This window comes from Toxorhynchites rutilus, chromosome 3 (assembly GCF_029784135.1).
Source record: "Toxorhynchites rutilus septentrionalis strain SRP chromosome 3, ASM2978413v1, whole genome shotgun sequence".
Lineage (NCBI taxonomy): Eukaryota > Metazoa > Arthropoda > Insecta > Diptera > Culicidae > Toxorhynchites > Toxorhynchites rutilus.
In genome coordinates this window covers 79,613,320-79,620,493 of record NC_073746.1, presented here as the reverse complement: position 1 = coordinate 79,620,493, position 7,174 = coordinate 79,613,320, and the positions used below count along the sequence as shown (strand labels likewise).

The following is a 7,174-nucleotide window of genomic DNA, read 5'->3' as shown; positions in this document are numbered from 1 at the left end:
CTTCTATCGGTTTCCACGACGATTGACCTACCAGTACGGGGTGTATCTTCGACAGCCACTACACCAGAACGAAATCGATCAAACCAACGCTGTGCTGTGCGAATCGTTACAGTATCGGGTCCATCAACTACACGATTTTTTTAGGCCGCCTTCGTTGCAGTTTTACCTCGCCGGTAGTAAAAACGTAAAATATGGCGAATTTCTTGCTTGGTGGACTCCATCTTTGACGCGCTATTAATTGAGACTGAAAAGGACAATCACAACACTGTCAAAACGACACTTGTAGCACTAATTGTCGTATTTAAATAGCCGTATAGTATGAACCGATGCGATAAGTACAACACAAAATATGTTAAAGTGTTGCCATATATTAACAATGTACGACATTTCTTTTATCCCAACCTAATAGATCATCTTACCCCGTCTGTTTTAAAAATGCATACCATATGAATTTTTATTTGTTTTCCCTATTCCTAATCTTTTTAGTACACATAATTAGAAAGAAAACAGACGTGGCTACGTTTTTGATGTGAAAAAAAAATGGAAAATGTAGTAAAAATACATGTTTGAGCCTTATTTGCTTAACCGTTTGAATACGGGGGAGCGCGATTGCGCTCCTCTTGTTGTATGCGAAAATTGCGGGGAGCGCGATAGCGTTCTTCTTGTTCTATGTTATTATTTTTTACTTAGTACCTCTTAACGTAGGATTTCGTCTTTCGGGGACATTTTTTAAATAGCACTCCACGCGCTTTGTGCAGCAAACCATAATTTTGAATGAAATTGTTGAAATATTATTTTTCATTATTCTCTCCCGAGAGACGTGATCTTTGCTGCCTTCGCTGTTGTGGATCGCATGTTGGCTCGGGATGTTCAAAACTCGATCCCTGCGCAAACAGCATGTTTCCATCGCTTCCATTCCTCCTAAAGCTAATAGGGGAAGTCCGGGCAAGACGCCCCTGTTAAGCAAAACAGGATGAAACATTTATTTGTACTACACATTTCAACGTTTCTTCACATCCACAACGTAGCCACGTTTGTTTTCTTTGTATTGAGATGAGCAATAACGATTACGAATAGGCAAATCAACTGAAATAACGAGAATTCTAAACGCATTCATATTACACCATTCTCAAATGAGCGAGGTAAAATGCCCTTATGTGTGTCCAAAATGCACCACAACAACGGGTCGAAAAGTTAAACGACATCGAAGCATTTATTTTGGAGTACTCTCGATTCGCTGCTTATATCTTTCGCTTCCGTTATGTTTCTACCAGTTAGAATCATCAGATGATCACGAATTTTAAAGGAACTTTTGTTATCAAACGCCGGAAACGCCAAATAAATTTGGATCCAACATTTTGTTTACAAGCGTATTAATATGTGCCGCTGTTCACAACTGTGCTGCCAGACTTTTGGCCTTTGTATTTATGGGTTTTTATTTTGATTCTAAGGCTTGTATTATTCTTAATAATGAATGGATTTTGCTAGTCAGAAACATTGAAATAATTTTGTTCGTTCTGGTTTTTATTAAATAATACAAGAAAATATATGTGAAAATGGTTTTATGCCTTTCAAAAACCATCTGGGTATAAAACAATTGCAGAAAAACATCTGAGTGTATCGGTAACACTGGAACTGACTAACTCTTTATTAATCTCCATACTGGAGCGATGTGCCCCATTATGAGATGGATTATGAAATTGCAGTTGGAAATAAAAAACTGAATTTTTAACATTTTTTATTCAAACCCAATTGATAGCTCTGGTAACATTTGAGAATATTTTGGAGTTTGCAAAATTTCAATAAGTTTTTTAATGCTTCAATAGTCTTATGACAGAAGCGGCCAAAGTTGAACAACCAAAGTGCCAAGACATATTTGAATTCGACAGGAACCTTGGTCTGAACAGATGTTTTATGACACTCTTGTCCTGGAATTTGACCCGAACGAACGTACTTTAAAAAACCGCCAACGGAGAAGAAATTTTCAAAATTACACACAATTTTACACGCCGATCACCAACATCGAAAGACGTGCCACCGAACGCCTCCAAACGGTGCCGATGCTACAAAACGCTATTCTCCTCTCCTCATAAACGCGCCGACACCCGTTTTGGCTTTGCTGTTGATGCTCCAACATTTGTTTGTTGTGTGTAAGGGAACTTGAGTTTTTCGCATAACGCAAGCCTCTGTCGATTGTTGTTGTCGGGGGCTGGCGGTGAATCCTGCCCCCATCCCACCGCCGGAGGAGTTTTGTTATTTTGCTTTCGCATGCTTCCACTTTATCTCCACACACAAAAGCAAAACCCGAGCAGCATAAATTGCAACACATGTTCACTCTAGGACAGAGCGTTCCACCAATGGTTCCCCCTAAACAATAGAGCGATGAAAGCATTTTATGCGAGGCAAGAACGGAACGAAGATAAACGGAAACGGATAACATTGTCAGCGTGTAGTGGAAATAGTTTAGCTTTTTTTTTATCCTGCTCTGCTCCGCATTTCCAAGGATCTCTGCCCGGAACGACTCCGGGGCGTTTTGGTGGAGTGAAAAGTATCGTCTCGATAATTACGAGCCTTTCTCTTAAAGCTGTCCGTCCGTCCGTGTTTTGATCGGAATCGGAATTTCTCTTCAAACGTGGAGAGCGCCGAACGCACACTGGAAGCGCTCGGGATGCCCTGTGTCTCCTTCCGGGAAGGAAAAGGGGCAACGCTTGGTGCGCAGGCTCACCACATGCACACACACACACACGCGTCAAGGATGGAAAGGGACCATGCACGAGGAGAAGCCCAAAATTCCAGCATCTTATTCCACGGCAATCAGTTACTCGCCGGATTCTGTGACGTTTGGATTTTTGCGGAAACCGCTTCGAAGCACCGACCATTGCGTTCCCGATTGCGTGGATTATTGTAGCGCGGACGTATACACGTTCTCCACCGGGGCTCGGAGTCCTGTTGAGCAAGGCTCTACTGAATCGCTTCTTCATTTCTGCCGTTCGGCGAATCGTTATACACTTGAAATTTGTCTTCGGGGGGGCTCGGAGGTTCTTGTTGGGGGGTTTGTGAAATTCTTGCTGTTGTTTTTCGGTGTACCAAACAAGAACCAAAGTCACCGGGAAGAAGAAACGGTTTTTAAGTGGGCGGTGGGTGTCAGTCTCTGGCACGGGCGAGCAATCGGAGTGCTTTCGGCATAGCGCATAGTGTTGTTCTGTAGCCGGTGATTGGTGCCAAGTTCGGATCCTCTGCACGAAGATATTGTCATTTCGCCGGATGATGGTTATAAATTGGAAGAGATAAAAGAAGTATATTAAATTGGCAATTTGAAGAATTCGATAGATTCGGTTGCCTGTGAGCTCGTGTCGTGTAAGAAAGCAAAAATTGAAAAAAAGGCAAACCCATTCAAGTAGAAGCCGGTGCACAGTGCGCTCCAGTTGAGATACGATTTTCAATCTCCAGGCATCACAATAACGTCGAGGTACACTCGGCATTCGTATAGCGAAGTGAAAAACCGGGAGAAGAAAAAGTGCGGTGAAATAATAGAATAAAGGCACAATCGTTCTCCAAAGTTCGAATCTCGCAGACGAAGTCATCGCGCGCTGGGTGCCTGGGGGAAGCCTGCTGAAAGGTTCCACTCACGATAAAGCCCAAGGTGCTTACAACGATTCACGCTAACGATATAGGCTTTTGAACTGGAATATCATCTTTGAACTTACCGGCGAGAGGAGGGAGAAAAAAAAGTGAGTTCAAACCAAATCTGAAGCCGTGGAAAAGTCGGATCATACCAGTTTTGCTGGAAATAATTCAATTATTGGATTAAATTTCGATCAGCGGGACCAAGCGAAAAAAGAGGAAGAAGGAAAACATCAGATCTGGTTCAGTTGGAATTGTTCATAAGAAGTATTTGCAGCGCATAGATTAAGGAAGCGTGTTGTGCGGAAAGTTTTGGTGGTGCAGTGAACAACTTGTTTCGCGGAAAGCTTCCTATCTTCGGCAGCCGAGAAGAGTGATGCTCTAAGTGTGTATTCCTTTTGGTCCGCGCAAATCTTGCCTGTGGCGGAATTCGCGGGGAGTGAGCCGGAAAATTGTGCGAGGTGCGGCAGCTTGTGTAAAATTGTGTTTATCCGCCATTAAGAGGAAGCAGCAGCAGCAGCAGTGAAGTTAGAAAATAGCATCAGAAGCGTCATCAGCGCCGTCAACAGTGCTTGTTGTGTGTTTAACCCATTTCTGCAGTGTCAAGGAAGTAAAGTCTGCAAGTCTGTGTGTGTGTGTGTTAGTGAGAAAAGTGCAAGCCATCCGCCCCCGGAAGGCAGAGGCCAGTTGATCGCGGCTACACAACTCATCCGAGCCGGAAGGAAAGGCACACACCCTCAAACACTTGATAGCGTTGTGTGCATTGTGTCGTTCCGGCGAAAGGGTGTCGGAAGTATACGATAGCGTCATACCGGAAGCAGCATCCCGAGGCGGTGTGGGAAAACGTCCCTCCGAGCATCAGTCGCCGCTGCCGTCGCTGCTGTCGTCGCCTGAAAGGTAAACAGTTGCCTCCTCCCGGTCTCCGGTGATGCACGACCACGAGTACATCCCCCGTGGATTACATCGATCAGTAATTTAATTTTCTTTTCCACCGCTCGTTACCAAGTGGTAAATTTCATTACTGTCGATAATACTGATTGCGTTCGATTGGTGGCGGAGAAAGCAGCACTGCGTGGAAGGGAGTGTTTTCCGTTAATGTTTCGAATGAATAATGTATCGGCGGGCGTAGGAAGTGGAGAGTCTGTGAAAGCTATCGGCGGGAGCAATTTTCTAGAGCTGACGAATGCGTTGAAAGTATGCAAATTAAGTGACTAGCTTTTGTGGACGTACTGGGTGAAGCAACGAAAACCGCCTGGATCTAAATTAATACGGAAATTTGTGATTTGTACCTGGCAATTGATAAAAAGCAAAGTGTAGCTTTCCGATGACATTTGTTCAAATAGGCCTGCGTAAGGATTTTTTCAATCAATTGATGGATCTTACAGCTCAATCGAGTGAGATTTGTTTTTTTTAAATTTGTAATTGTATGGAATTTTTCGAGTCAATACGATAACGCTTCATGAGCCTGTTCAGAAACTAGAAAACGAATCAAGAGCGGAGTACTTCGAGAACAACAAGTGGCTCAATTTGGTTGATTTTTAACTATCGTCTGTTAAAATTATGTAAGAAAGTCACATTTGCATCGTTTCGAATCGGTTTTTTCTCACGTCGTTGCTTCAATAAGCAGATATCCTATGTGACTCTTATACGCGCTTGGTCTCAGATCGGTTTATGCGAAATATTCACAAGAGTTTCTGCTTATGTACCGACAACAGCGTAGTGTGCCGGGGGCGCTGACCCTTTGGGGCGCCAACATCCAAAAAAATCCGATGGCAATTTTTTTTCCCGTATTACATCATCTTTCAATTGACATCCATCATGAGTAGTTGCTTCGGTACTTTCGTATTAGCGTCACCGGAGCCGAAATACAATAGATAGCAATTACTTAACCGGGCAAACGAATGCCGTCCGACGCTCGATCGGACCTAACTAAAGGATTGGCTCTTATGTTTCAAACTAACCTAGCAATCGATAGAACACAGGTTTGTTTGCGAAAGGCTGCCGCTTCCGACGGTGGGTCGGCGGCCGACTCGGATTGCGTCACCTCGGCGGCTTAGGGTCGCCTATGTTCCTTATCCTTGATTGATGGGGACTACGTCCCCATTACGTTGACCTCAGAATAAATTTAATTAAGAAAAATTAATTCATAATGAAAATTGCGCTCCGGTGGCGTTTATACTTAAATACCCCAAATCCCAAATACGCATTTTCGTAGCACTAAAAACTGACAAAACACTGCATACAACAAGGCAACAACAATACAAATAATATTTGAATGCCAGTGCGAACAATAAAAATGCTATCTATTGTATTTCGGTTCCGGTGACGCTAATACGAAAGTACCGTTGCTTCTGTTCGTACATGAAACCTCCATTTCATTTTCGCAACATTGAAACACCTAACATCACATCAACATAAAGTAGAATTTCAGCAGCATTCCCCTAAAAAGGGCATTCCGATACAAGGTGCACGTCAAAACGGCAAGCGGTACCAGCGTAGAATATATCCATCTGTTCCGTATTTTTTGTTCTCACTAATCTAACAGATTCGACCAAACATAACAGTGCCACCGTGTACGGGGCTGAAGTTTTACTGAATCGAATAGATTTTGAATTTCTTCGTCTTCTTGAACTTTGGGAAAGAATCCTAAATACAGTCAGCTCTCCTTAACTCGATATCCAAAGGGACCATCGAGTTAGGGAGTAATCGAGATACAGAACAACTTTTTTATTTCATAAATTGTCATATATTAGGGTAAGTGTCCCAATTATGGTATGAACTTGAATTTTTTATTCATTACATTAGTAATAAGTGAAAAAACACCTTTCTTATATAATTTTTTTTAAATTACATTTCACGAAAAAAAAATCCTTCTACGCATATGTTCGAATTTCAACGATGACAGAGTTATAAGACTTTTTCTTTGTCTCGGACTCTGTTGGCTCATACTGACTCTATATTGAAAGTACGCTACGTAATTCGATTCTGTTGCTTTCATTTGAAAGATGAGAAAATTTAGTACATGGTAGTAGTGGAACATCTAAATTAGTGGATTAAAATAACATATTGGAAGTGGAAAATTTAAAAGTAATTTTTTTTAAATTTGTAATCATTAATTTTATCCCAAAAATTCATACTAAACTTGATTGTTTCTATCAAATAAAAAAAATCTCTCTAACCCCTCTACAATTTGTTCTTTGACGCCCAACTTCTATCTCGCTTAATTTCGCTGCAATATCGATATAAACAATTCCTGATGAAAATTCAATCAAAATCTTCAAAAATCGCGATATTTAACCCACCGTACTTATAAAAGCCATTTAAATTTCACTTTAAAGTTGATAGGTTAATTTTTTTTCTTGAAATTATTCATATTTGAATTATAAAAAAACTGTTCAATCACAAAGAAATGTTCGAATAGTTTCACAGGAACATTTTCAGTTGATTTCAATGTTCCGGACATATTCTTCAGGTTTGATGAACGTTCGAAGATGTAATTTCGACACAATTATCTGAACCTTCCTGAATATTCTCCATATCAATAGAACTA

At 41.4% G+C, this 7,174-nt stretch overlaps 1 protein-coding gene across 1 annotated transcript in view; it reads left to right on the top strand.

Annotated features, from left to right (window-relative positions):
- The first annotated feature begins 2,838 nt into the window (after positions 1–2,838).
- The window catches only part of LOC129774911 (neural-cadherin-like), a 1,140,595-nt gene continuing 1,136,259 nt past the window's right edge, over positions 2,839–7,174 (top strand). Inside the window, exon 1 of the mRNA XM_055778980.1 lies at positions 2,839–4,521. The gene's annotated coding sequence lies outside the window, so the exon portion shown is untranslated. The remainder of the gene's footprint in view (positions 4,522–7,174) is intronic.